This window comes from Somniosus microcephalus, chromosome 21 (assembly GCF_052327205.1).
Source record: "Somniosus microcephalus isolate GS21.2 chromosome 21, FLI_Smic_1.0, whole genome shotgun sequence".
In the NCBI taxonomy this organism is placed as follows: Eukaryota; Metazoa; Chordata; class Chondrichthyes; order Squaliformes; family Somniosidae; genus Somniosus; species Somniosus microcephalus.
The window spans coordinates 53,131,325-53,145,528 of NC_141007.1; positions in this window are offsets into that span (position 1 = coordinate 53,131,325).

A 14,204-nucleotide genomic window follows, 5' to 3' on the forward strand; every position below is an offset into this window, starting at 1 on the left:
TCCTGTGAGTGGACGGGAGGCAGCTAAGAGACTTTTGAATCACCACCAGGGCAACTGCAGCGTAGCCGACTTCGCCATTGAGTTCCGCACTCACTGCGGAAAGCCGCTGGAACACCGAGGCCCTTCTCTCCACGTTTCTTCATGGCCTTTCCAAATCTATCAAAGATGAACTGGTGTCCAGAGAGGTTCCGGGGGACCTTGACACGCTCATCTCCCTTGCCATCAGAGTGGATAACCGCCTCCGAGAGCATGGTAGAGAGAGGAGATTCACTACTTACACAGAGGTGAGATCTTCCGGTGTTTCGAATCTGACCAAGAGTTTCAAAGTACCCCCGAGTCCACCTGTTTGCACCGAAGAGGAACCTATGCAACTCAGCAGAACTCGGCTCTCCCAGTTTGAGAGACAGAGGAGATTGAGAGAGGGGCGTTGTCTTTACTGTGGCCTGTCTGGCCATCTCAGAGCCACATGCCCTGAGCTTCAGGAAAAAGCCAGGAGGATTGGGAAAATACTGACAGATCAAATCCCTTCTCCTACCCCTTCTGTCTTCCAAACCCTGCTTCCCGCTCGTCTCTCTTGGGAGGGACAACAGTACAACCTCCAGGCGTTTGTTGACTCCGGGGCCGCTGGCTGTTTTATCGATGCCACCCTTGTGCGCAGCCTGAAAATTCCTTTCTCCCACCTTGACAAGCCTTTACAAGTCACCGCCCTCGACGGCAGGCCCCTTGGTTCTGGGCGTATTCATCATATCACCGGAGTATTACATGTCCAAGTAGGGGAGAGACATCAAGAGTTGCTGCAGTTTCACCTTATTGATTCACCTGAGCTCCCTCTCGTTCTTGGACATCCGTGGCTCTCTCTTCACAACCCTCACATTGACTGGACTACCGGGACTGTGCTGGAGTGGGGTCCTTCATGTCTAGCCAACTGTCTTAAGGTCTTCCCTAGTCTGCCCCATCCTTCCTCTCCCCGAGCCAGCTGATCAGCTGGACCTTGCTCATGTGCCCCCTGAATATTCGGACCTCCATGCTGTGTTTAGTAAGAGGCGGTCCACTACACTCCCCCCACACCGGTCCTACGACTGTGCCATTGATCTCCTGCCTGGCACTAGCCCCCCTCGGGGTCGGCTCTACTCTCTCTCTGGCCCTGAGAATGTTTCCATGGAAGAATACATCAAGGAAGCCCTCGCTACAGGTTTCATTCACCCTTCCACCTCCCCAGCGGGTGCTGGCTTCTTTTTTGTAAAGAAGAAGGATGGTGGTCTCAGGCCTTGCATAGACTATCGGGGGCTTAACAAAATTACCATTAAGAACTGCTATCTTGATGTCTTCAGCGTTTGAGCAGCTGCAGGGAGCTACCATCTTCTCCAAACTTGACCTCCGCAACGCGTACAACCTGGTCCGCATTAGGGAGGGGGATGAATGGAAGACTGCCTTTATCACCCCTAGCGGTCACTGGGAATACCTCGTCATGCCCTTTGGTCTCACTAACGCTCCTGCTGTCTTCCAAGCTCTGGTCAATGACGTGCTCCGGGACCTGCTGAACCAGTTCGTGTTTGTTTATTTGGATGACATTCTCATCTTCTCAAAGTCCCCCCAGCAGCATGTCCAACACGTCAGACGGGTGCTGCAGAGGCTCTTGGAGAACCGTCTCTTTGTCAAATCCGAGAAATGTGAATTCCACGTCTCTAAGGTCACCTCCCTGGGCTACGTCATCTCCTGTGGAAGCGTCCAGATGGATCCTAGCAAGGTTCAAACCATCTTGAACTGGCCGCGTCCCACGTCGGTTAAGCAGGTTCAGCGGTTCCTGGGATTCGCCAACTTTTACAGACGCTTCATCCGCATCTTCAGCTCCCTTGCTGCCTCCCTCTCCGCATTGACCAAGGGCTCGTCTTTACGGTTCAGTTGGTCTTCTGAAGCGGAATGGGCCTTCCAGGAGCTCAAACAACGCTTCACCTCTGCTCCCATTCTGGTACACCCTGACCCCACCCTGCCCTTTATCGTAGAGGTGGATGCCTCGGATATTGGAGTCGGGGCTGTCCTGTCCCAGCGCTCCCCTAAGGACCAAAAGCGACATCCCTGTGCCTTCTTTTCCCGTCGCCTGAAGCCAGCAGAGAGTAACTACGATGTCGGCAACAGGGAGCTCTTTGCAGTTAAGTTGGCCTTGGAGGAGTGGAGACACTGGTTGGAGGGAGCAGAGCATCCTTTTGTCATCTGGACCGACCATAAAAATCTGACATATATCCAGGAGGCCAAGCGCCTCAACCCTCGGCAGGCCAGGTGGGCTCTCTTCTTTAACCGGTTCAACTTTCTCCTGTCTTACCGCCCAGGGTCTAAGAACCTCAAACCGGATGCCCTTTCTCATCAGTTTGACCCCTCGGAAAAGGACCGGACCCCGGAACCTATCATCCCCAGTTCCTGCATCGTTGCTCCCGTTGCATGGGAGATTGAGACTGTGGTGCGAGGGGCCCAACGTCAGGAGGCTGACCCTGGAGGAGGCCCTCCTCATAGCCTTTATGTTCCCAGTCAGGTGTGCGCCCAGGTCCTTCAATGGGGGCACTCTTCTCGATTGACTGGTCATCCTGGGATCCATCGGACTCTCGAGCTCCTTAAGAGGAGGTTCTGGTGGCCCTCTATTGAAGCTGACACCCAGGCCTTTGTTTCCGCTTGTCCCGTCTGTGCCCAGAACAAGACATCCCAACAACCTCCGCTTGGCCTCCTGCATCCCTTGCCCATCCCCAGCCGTCCCTGGTCTCATATCACCCTGGATTTCATCACCGGGCTACCTCCATCTGAGGGATTCACTACCATCCTAGTTGTGGTCGATCGCTTTTCCAAGGCTGCTCACTTCATCCCTCTTGTCAAGCTTCCCTCTGCCAGAGAGACTGCCCAGCTGGTTGTCCAGCATGTCTTCCGCCTCCATGGCTTGCCCCTGGATGTCGTCTCTGACCATGGTCCCCAGTTCTCATCCAGGTTCTGGAAGGCTTATGTTCCCCCCTGGGCACTTCCGTCAGTCTCTCCTCTGGGTTCCACCCACAGTCTAACGGCCAGACTGAGAGAACCAACCAAGATCTGGAGAGGGTGCTAAGAAGCTTTGTGTCCTCCAATCCTTCCACCTGGAGCAAGTATCTGGTCTGGGCGGAGTACGCGCACAATACCCTTCAGAGCTCCTCCACTGGCCTCTCACCTTTCGAATGTCAATATGGCTTCCAACCGCCACTCTTCCCTGAACAGGAGAGGGAGGTAGGAGTCCCGGCTGCCCAGGGGTTCGTCCAATGCTGCCGCCGTACCTGGAGGAGGGTCCGATCCGCCTTGCAGCTCGCTTCTTCTCGGCAGAAAGTGCAGGCTGACCGACACCGCCGCCCAGCTCCTCGGTTCCGGACCGGACAGAAGGTCTGGCTGTCTACCTGGAATCTTCCGCTCCATGTGGAGTCCCGCAAGTTGGCTCCCCAGTTCATCGGACCTTTTAGGATTTTGGAAAAAGTAAACCCTGTGGCCTACCGGCTCCTCCTTCCTCGGTCGATGAAGATACATCCCACGTTCCACATCTCTCACCTCAAGCCGGTACTTACCAGTCCCTTGGTTCCTGCTTCCAGACCTCCCCCTCGCCCCACATGATTGACGGTCAGCAAGCCCACACTGTCCGTCGCCTCCTTGATAGTCGCCGGGTTAGGAGGAGCATTCAATACCTGGTCAACTGGGAGGGTTATGGTCCTGAAGAGCGTTCCTAGGTTCTGGCCTGGGACATTTTGGATCCTGAACTCATCAGGGATTTTCGCCGTCGCCACCCTGATCGTCCAGGAGGAACGTCAGGAGCCGTTCCTAGGGGAGGGGGTCCTGTGAGGGTGCCGGTTAGCTCCCTCAGTAACCCCTAGATGGCACCTTCACTTGTTTTTTTCCCTTTGCTAATTGTTACTAGTTTCTCCTGTGTTTATTACTTAACTGCCTTTTATCAGGTTTATTGGTTTCACCTGTTTTTGCTTGTATTTAAGTTCTGTGGTTTCTTCCCTCTGTGCTCAGTCTTGACAAGCCATTTGCCTAGTGGTAGCTTGTCTTGAGCTCCTATGTTTGTAACTGTTTACTTGTTTGATTCTAGTAAAGTACTTTTATTTAAGACTGCATACCTGCTTCTCGCCTCGTCTGTCTGCACTTGGGTCCAGAACCAGCCTCGCCCTGACACCTGTCAAATATATGAATGGTGATCAATGAAAAAACATAGTAAAACTTTAAATACATTTTAAAAAGTCATCACCTTTTTAAAATTAGTTGGAATTACAATAAATTAAATATTTTTAACAAAAATGTAATTTTTTGAAAAAAAGAATTAATGTTTTTTTCGGGGCTAGAAATAACATTCCGATGACAGGTCAGAAATGCCGGTTTTCAGCGCATGCACTGTGCATGCCTGAAACCGGCATTTCCGATGTCCGTACGGGTATGTACATAGGGCGTACCCAGCCGTAGGGATTGGAATATCCATAGTATTCTAATGTTAAATTATATTTTATATGTATAGTTATTATTAGCTTCTTATACTTTTACCAATCATAGGAGCTAATTAGTCTGACTAATATCTTTGAAATTTCCAGATCGACTCTTGATTTGAACAGTCCAATCTAATTAAAACCGCTAAAACAGGTGCCAAGGCTTTGTGCATTTGAATAATTGTCAGCTAAATTCAAAAGCAGTTGCCAGTCACACACATGACATGACTGAAAAAACAATTACATAGTTGGTATTTGAATTGTATGGTCTTTCCCTCAAGCCAACAGAAACAACTGAAGAAGTCCTTGCAACACTTCTAACAAGTTAGGCTAGGGACATGATTCTGAATACAGCTGAATTTTAACTCCTTATGTATTGTGCATTTGTGATTGAATTAAAGGAACCATTATCAAGCTGAAAGATAAACATGTTTCATTTTTGTGACACCCATATAGACTTATCATGTATAATTGAGAAAATCTTGGCTTTACTGAAGTTGTTTGTAATCTTTTTAACTGTTGTCAATTAATTTTCATACCTTATTTGTTTTCACAATTCATCATATTTAATAATCACCTGTGAATACACTAGCAGGAGAAAGTACCTCTGCTGCTGCCATTACACGTCTACTTTCAGGAGAGGCTCCTTCAATGCAAGAGATATCTGGCACGGAGGTCCACTCCTGCCTTTACAGTTTGTAATGATATGGCCTTTGTAGGGAACTCAGGTCTTTGAACACATAACTATACTCATTAAAAACGGAATTATTAGTCATCAATTCTGTAGTTAACTTAAAAGTATTTAGCTAATATGGTAAATTGGCTATTGGCACCTTCAAGAAATGCAATTTCTGACATGTTCCTGCACCGTACAGTGTGTGACACCTTTACCAGCCAACTTGAATTCAAGATTGTGTATATTTCCATTTGCCTAATGGATACATCACAGATAATTACATGTCCAGCTTAGCTTGCTCCTTTGAAGGTAGAAATAATTTGGATTTCCCATGACTGCTGAAGACTCAGCGAAAGCACATTTGCAGGTGGTTTCACTGTTTCGCTGAAACTTGCATTGGCACTATCGATAATTCTCATTGTTACAAACAATGCTTTTAAGGAAAAACTTTCATATCCTTTACTATTCCAATTATGCTGTTATCTAATTCAGTTGCTTCTTTGGCAGTTTCTTTGGCCGGAATTTTCTGTACCTGGACAGGTTGGGTGCGGGCAGTCGTTGTGGTGGGTCGCGACCCCGCTCCTGCTTCCGTCCCCCTGCAGAAAATGACTTTGCGTCAATAGGGCCTATTAAGCCCGCCCTGCGTGTTACCCGGCCCTATTAAATGGTGAGGCCTGATGACATCATCGACGACGCGTTTTCAGCCGGGATATTTAAAGGAGCCATGGCCACATTGCATTTGAAGGTTCATCTAGGAGTGTGCAGTCACTGCACTGGAGGCTTTGATTACTCCAAACACTTGGAGACATGACTGCACTGAGGCAGAGGGCTGCACCCAGGTTTTCTGATGACTCCCTCTATATGCTTGTGGAGGGAGTCAGAGCACGCAGGGAGGTCCTATTCCCTTTGAACTGGCAGAAGAGACCTCCCCAGGAGACAAAAAGGGCTGGATTTTGTCAATGGGGACGTGATGGAGGTGGGACTTCCACTTTTTGGGTTGTAGTCCCGCCTCCATCAACTTGTGGCCAGCCCACGCTATTTTCCCTTGATTGACCTTGTTAAGCCCGCCCAGTGGGCTCAGCAGGCTAATTAAGGGACACCTGGTTACTGGTGACGTCAGTGAAAGAGCTTTTGACAGATGAAAAATCAGCGTTTGACAGCTCTGTGAAGCTGTCAAACACTGACAATCTGTCTTCTAACTTGAGTCCTTCTACTCAGACTCAGTTAGGGATCTCTCCAGACCAGAAAGCAGAAGGCTGCAACTTTTGACATTTCAGCGGCCACTCTGCTTTCTGTGCCGGTGAACTGAGGGACTCCCGAGAACTGAAGGAAGGAAGCCTGCAGGAGAAAGTAAAGGTAAGTAAAACTTATTAAAACACTTTACACTTACCTCACACACTTACCTCTGCACACATGCACCCATCACTCACCTGCACAACGGACATCTCGACCCCTCCAACCCCTTCAGACCGACGGCTCGCCTCGCTAACTTGGCTTGTTTCGGCGCCGTCGGGAAGCCCACACTTCAGGGCTAAAAATAGGGATTAGGCAAAAAACTGCCTGTTAACTACCTGTTAACAGGCAGTTAATTGGCACTAATCCCCTTCCCGCTTCGGGGAGGCGGCTCCCAGCACAGGTTGGATACCCGCCTCCTGGGACATTGGCACGGAGGCGGGTTGGGGGCGGGATGGGTTTGTGCCCCCTGATTCTGCAATTTTCCCACCACTCCCGCCTCCAAACCCGCCTCCACGGGGCATGGAAATTCGAGCCCAAAAAGTCTTGCTCCAAATTGCAGAGGAGGTGAACAGCAGGGGTGTGGTCAGGAGGACCTGGGTGCAGTGCCGGAAACGTTTCAATGATCTCATTAGATCAGGAAAGGTGAGTACAAAGCGACACTCAACTTCATCCTGCTGTGCCTCTCATCACATCCCCATCACTCTGCCTTCCCAACCCTACTCCTGCACATCCTAACACCAACATACCTTGCACATCCACCCATCCCCCTCTCTCTCTATCTATATTATTACATCCCCATCTCACTAGCCACCCCTTATACTCACCCTCATCCTAACGCAATCATACCAACTAACAACACACAAGGAGGCCATCTGGCATTGCCACCCACTCCATCATAGTCTTCCTCTAAAGATCTAGCCCATCCATTCCTTGCATTCATTCCATCACTCTCACTCAACCTTCACTTCTTTCCCTCCTTGCAGGAAAATAGAGCCCAAAATAAGAGGGAAAGGGAGAGAAGTGGAGGTGAAACACCATCATTTGCCACCCTCACAACAGCAGAGGAGGCTGCGTTAGAAGTATCGGGATTCGCCGAGCAGCTTGAGGTGGGAGACGGAGAGAGGGAGACAATTCAGCAACCTGGTGACAGAATTACATATCAAACAGCTACATGGCATAAACCAGTCACTCAAATGGGGACTGATGTCATCAGCCACTGAATGGTCATCTTGTGCATAATGGTATCTGTACCCATTCTTCATTTGACATATCTAACTCATCTCTTTACTCTCCTCAGGTCCATCAAGAGCCTTCCCCCCTTCCACAGTCCAGGAGGAAGAGGAAGATGACTCCTCAGAGGAGCCTCCAGCCTCTGAGGGCACACTGTCACCAGACATAAGCGCACCCAGCACCAGTGCTGATACTTACACCTCGGTGGGTCCCATGCGAGATAGAGTAGTATTGTCAGCTGGTCTGTCACAAGTCACATGTGAGCAAGAGCAGATGATGGAGACAGGGACAGCATTGGAGAGTCCTCACCAGAGGGCACAGCACGCTCCCAGCTCTGCTCAGCTACATGCAGACGCTGAGCCTCGGGGGCCATCCAGAAAGAGGGCGATCCTGGAGACACAGCAAGAAGTGCAGGAGGCTTTGACAGGTTTTGCGACCACGATGTCTGCAAATGTTCAGAGAATGGAGGAGTCCATCTTCAACATGAGCACCACCGTGTCGCAGGCGATGGCGACTGTAGGCTCTTCCATGGATAGGATGGCCACCTGCATGGAGCAGCTGTTGTGCCACTCACATGAGCACATGGTCTCTATGGAGAATAGCTGGCAGAGGCTCATAGACCTCCTCTCTAGGAGGGATGTCAGCGTAGATGTGGGTCCTCATGGCCCCACTGCTGTGCAGCAAGGTGCTTTCCAGCTCCTTGATAGCAGGGAAGTGCGGGTGACCCATGAACGAGATGGCGGTGAGAGGAGACATGGAAGTGTATGCTCCTCTCAAAGTGCTTACCCTTCTCCCCCAGTGCCACCCCTCAGTCAGAGCCCCAGATACCTCCTTGGACAGCGATGGTCGAGTCTGCCCCTGCACAGTTGCAGGAGAAGCACACTGTGGCGGGGCCATCAGATGTTCCAAAACCCAGAGGACGTCGGTCAAAAATGTCTAAGCAGTCGCAGCAGGGAAGCGAGCAGGCTGCCTCTACCTCTGCTGAAACCACAGGGATAGCACCTCATAGAAGCACGCGTAACAGAAAGATGACACACAAGTAGATTCACAAGGGTAGACACTTGGGTGTTTTATTCAATGTTTAATGTGAAGTTTCCGTTAATGTGATCTCAACCATAAAAATCTTTATTTTCACCACTTTCCGCTCTTGGAGAAATTTGTGTGCACCTTTGGAAGTGGCTTAGTGAGTTGCAGTGAATGGCGAGACATAACAGTACCTCCAGCAATGGTGGTCAGTGTGAAAGGAATGGCTTGGTCATTGTAGGGATGCTTTATAGTGTTGCTGTGGGATGGTGCCAACCTGGCACAGCATAAGGCAGCCATATGGGTGTACAGTGTCAAGTGAAGTAAATCTGGCCATGATGAGGCCATCCCTGGGCTTCCTGGCAGCAATGTGCTCGGGTGCTAATGCCCTCTGTCCTGTGCAGCATCAGGTGGCTGCGGAGAAGGTTGATGGTGTTGTTGTTGGTGCTGCTAGTGTGCCTGGTGCTGCTGGTGTTGGGGCTCATTGTGGTCAGATTCTGAGGACCAACATGAGACAGTATAAACAGCATCCATGCTGATGGAATAGATGGCAGGTCAAGTAGAGTTGACAGAAGCAATGTGTCAATGGTGAGAGGGGTTCTTCAAATGAGGTGATACTGGATGGAGACTTTACTGGAAACACTTGCAGCCTGCAGAAAGTTAAATCTGTGCTGGCAATGTAGTCAGCAACAGCTTTTGCCTGAGAAAACTGAGGTTGGAGCTTTTATAGTACATTTGATGCAGTCAAGTAATCAGCTGGAGCAATGGCCATTCAACTCCCACCTCAGGCTGGTTCCCGAACTGCGTGAATCCCGTGGCCATGCAGGGAAATTTGAAATGTAGGGGGGAAAAGGCTGAAGTGTCTTATAATGATTTCAATTAGGTCGCCTGCCTCTGCCGGTCGGGTCGCTGCCCCTCTGGCAAACGCGCCCGAGGGAAAGGCGCGATGGGGCGGACTAACGGCAGGTTCCTGACCTGCTTCGACTTTTTTCAAATTTCCCACCCGACCCACCTCCGATCGCGCCCACACGGACCCCAGAAATTCTAGCCTTTGTCTTGCATCGGCGGCAAATTGATTGTTAAACCACATTTACATGTCTGCCTGAATGCTGGGCACTAATTCTTATCTCTAATGTATCTAGAAACATAGGAGCAGGAGTAGGCCATTCAGCCCCTCGAACCTGTTTGCCATTCAATGAGATCATGGCTAATCTGTATCTTAACTCCATCTACCCACCATGGCTCTGTAACCCTTAATACTCTTTCCCAACAAGATTCTATCAATCTCAACATAGAAATTTTCAATTGAACTATGCTCAACAACTTTTTGGGGGAGAAAGTACCAGATTTTCATTACATTTTGTGTGAAGACGTGCTTCTTGATATCACCCCTGAACGGCCTTGCTCTAATTTTAAGGTTATGTCCCCTTGTTCTGGACTCCCTACCAGGGGAAACAGTTTCTCTCTATCTAACCTACCAATTCCTTTGATCATCTTAAACACCTCAATTAGATCACCCCTTAACCTTCGAGACTCAGGGGAATAAAACCCTAGTCCGTGCAACTTGTCCTCATAATTTAGCCCGTTATCATTCTGGTGAATCTGCGCTGCAACCCCTCCAAAGCCAATATATCCTTCGTGAGGTGCAGTGACCAGAACTGAACGCAATGCTCCAGATGGAGTCCAACCAAAGCTCTATATAACTGTAACATAACTTCCACCCCTTTGTATTCCAGCCCTCGAGATAAAGGCCAGCATTCCATTAGTCTTTTTAATTATTCTTGGTCCCCAACTATTTCCAGAGAACTAGTAGTCAATCATCTTACCATTGATTTACATAAACTTCTGTTCACTGTTTTATTTTATTCTAAACACTTTCTTTTTGACTACAAAAATGGATTTTCATCAACTCTAATCTGCTTCATTTGTGCCTGTGCGATTTCAACGGTTCCTAATATAGCTATAGGTTTCCTGAGATTGAATCTAGCTCTTTTATCTCTCTGAGTTAAAACACAATGGGCCGTAATTTGCGGCCCCTATGGGTGCGGACGAGGTGCGCACACGCCCATAAGGGCCGCACAAGTTACGGGTTTAGGCATACGCTGTGCATGCACTAAAACCCGGACTCCCAAAACAAGCGCTCTGCTCGGAGCTCCGGCACGGCAAGAGAGCCCCAGGTGGGCAGAGGAAATGCTTCAAGGACACCCTCAAAGCCTCCTTGAAAAAGTGCAACATCCCCACCGACACCTGGGAATCCCTGGCCCAAGACCGCACAAAGTGGAGGAGAAGCATCCGGGAAGGCGCCGAACACCTCGAGTCTCTTTGCCGGGAGCAAGCGGAAGCCAAGCGCAGGCAGCGCAAGGAGCGCACGTCAACCCAAGCACCCCACCCACCAGCCCCTTCAACCACCGTCTGCCCCACCTGTGACAGAGACTGTAGGTCTTGCATTGGACTCATCAGTCACCTGCGAGCTCATTTTTAATGTGGAAGCAAGTCATCCTCAGTTCCGAGGGACTGCCTAAGAAGAAGAAGACTAAAGCCCGGAACTTGCGCTTGACAGATCATACGCATCCCCAGGAAAAGGGCATCCGTGGGCGGAGCGTTGGGCTATTTGCCCAACTTCTGCCCAATGCATGCCCGTGAAATCCTTACGCCTGGTAAAAGCAGATAAAGGCCTGCTTTTTATCAGTGTAAAAGTTTTAAAAAACAGAAAAATAACATGTTATCAATAATTTATACATTAAAAACCTGAGAAATAAGGTAAGTTTATATTTAGCCCTTTTAAAACATGTAAATTTATTTTTCAGAAAATTAAATTTTTGTTTTAAATATTTAATTAAATGCCATGTTAATTAATTTTAAATATGTGATTATTTTTTATTTATTTGATGCCTAGGTGTACTTTTTGGGGTATTCTCATTCATACTTAAGGGAATTCCTTACATACGGAATCCCCATAAGCATGAATGGGGATTCCCTTCGTTGGTCCGGCCCACGTGATCCCAGGGGCGCTCGTGAACCGCCTGCGCCCCGGGATACGTGGACCTCTACCCACGGGTACCCTGAGAGCCTCAGGACCGCGAGTCTCCGTGGATCCTGAGGCCCCAGGTGTGCGGAAATTTTATTTGCGGATCGGAGGCATTTCCCCACGGGAAGCCTCTGACTGCAAATTCAGGGCCAGTACTTTCATGAACCAGTATATCCTCCAGTTCCCCCAGAAATCAGTATCAGCCAAATTCCAAATCGTTGTAATGCAGTGATCAATTAACTTCCTTTGATTTCTTAAGTTAAACATGCATCTCTCATAAATGGTGTTCTTTCTTAGGTGGGGAAAATGCTCAGATTTCACAGTCTATTTTATGTCTTTACATAAACACCTTGGTCCTGATATTAATGCAAAGTCAGGTTCCAAGCAGGTGGGGTGGGGGCAGGGCAGGGCGGCGGTGGGGATGGATTGCGCGAGAGAAACCCGGAAGCAAAGTTCGTGGGTCAGATTCTCCGATTTCAACTTGATCGAATCACTATATTTTTCCTTCTGGGTTTTGCGCCTCCAAGTTACGTAGCAGCCGCGATGCACACCCACATGATGCGATCTAAAGTCCAATACTTAGCGGGCCAATGCAGAAATGGAATTTGGAGGAGCCAGGAGGTGTTTAGGATAGATTCACAAAGAGCAAGGGCAGCACCCAGATTCAATCATTTTTCCCTGGAATTACTGCTGGGTGCAGTCAGGAGGAAGAGAGACAGACTTTTCCCCAGCAATGGAGGAAGAAACCCGCTGCTGTCACAAAAAAGGTGTGGTTGGAGATGGCTGAGGAGGTGAGCGACAGGAGCATTGTGTCCCGGTCTTGGGAGCAATGCAGGAAATGGTTTAATAACCTAAGCTGGACAGGAAAAGTGAGTACATTTGCTGATTCACCTACATCCTGTGGTGTGAACCCAGCCACCACCCCCCCACCCCCCCCACCCACACTACCTCACTCTGTTTTGCCAAGCGTTCTCCATCACATCACATCACCCACTCAACTTTCACTACCAACCAGCCTTCACTTTCTATGCACTTCCTCACCTCCCCATGTATCCATCAACCACTGCCACTGGCCCCAATCCTTGGAAATGTGATGCGTCTGTCTGATAGTCACCCTCACTGAATGCACTGTGTCCATCGGGTGAATAGCTGACCTTCACTCACTCACAGATCTGTTTCTTCGCCCCATGTCAGAGAAGAGAGCACAAAATGCAAGGGAGAGGACTGGAGGTGGCCTGATTACAGATTACAAAGGCAGAGGAGGATGCCATGTTTGAATGTGCAGTTCACAGATGTAGAGGAGGATGACATGGAGATAAGTGACACATCTGCATCCCTCTCAATCGGAGATGGAAAGACTGGGAACTCGCAGATGGCTGGTAACAGAATTGCAAATATCTCTGACACATATGCTGACTTTATTTCATCAATGACTGAACTATGAGCAGACATGAGTATGGTGATTGTCAAGATTGTTACTTTACCACGACGAATACATATCCCTTTCTTTTGTCTTCCAGGGCCTTCACGCGTACAGCAAGTGTCGCTGGACATGCAGGAGAACAATTCCTCAGAGGATTCATTCCTTCTGGGGGTGCACTGTCACAGGACGTACAGCCATGCACCAGCGCACTCGCACTTTGGTGGGTCCACTTAGACAGTCAGTTAGTTGGGTTTTCACCTCGTGATTCACAATTCACAAGTGATCACGAGCAGGCACTGGTGGCAGGGACAGTTGTGGAGAGCCTGTGTTGGGGGGCACAGTCCTCTACAAGCTCTGCTCAGCGAGGCACAGCTGCTGAACCCCGGGGACCATCGTTGAGAAGGAGAATGGTAGAGGTGCAGAACTTTACAAGGCACTGACAGGCATGCCACACACACTCTCCACAATAGTGGAGAGGATGATGGTGCCCAAGCCAAACAGTAGTGGATTGGTGGTGCAGGTAATTGTGAGATTGTCCGCCGTGGAGAGAGAGGCTGCCTCCATGGAGCTTCAAGCCCGGCTCACAAATGAGTCCATGCAGACCATGACCACGGCCGTGCAGACTTTGGATGGCAACATGTCTGCCGCCTTAAACAGGATGGCAGATACCTAATCCATAGCCTTACACCGCGCCACTGATCTTCGCCAAGCTGCTCTCCAACAGCATGGTAGGAATGATGTGGCGCTGACTCAGGAGAGGGACATGGAAGTGGGAACTCATCTCAAAGAGCTCCCACTTCTCACCCGTTGCCCCTCCCTCAGTCAGTACCCAACCAGCTGCCTTGTCTTCCGATGGCTGGGTCAACCCCTGCACAGGTGCAGGTGGAGCAGTCTTTGGCAGAGCCCTCAGGGGCTTCGAAACCCAGAGGTCATAGGCCAAAAGCATCCCGGAATTCAGGGCCGGGATCTGAGCAGCCTGCCTCTATCTCTGCTGAAGCCACACAGGCTGCACCATGTAGAAGCAGTAAGAAGCATAAATTAATGCAATTGTAATTCACCAAGGGTTTGAAAAAAAGATACTTTGTTAAGTTTCATTTTTTTGTAGCG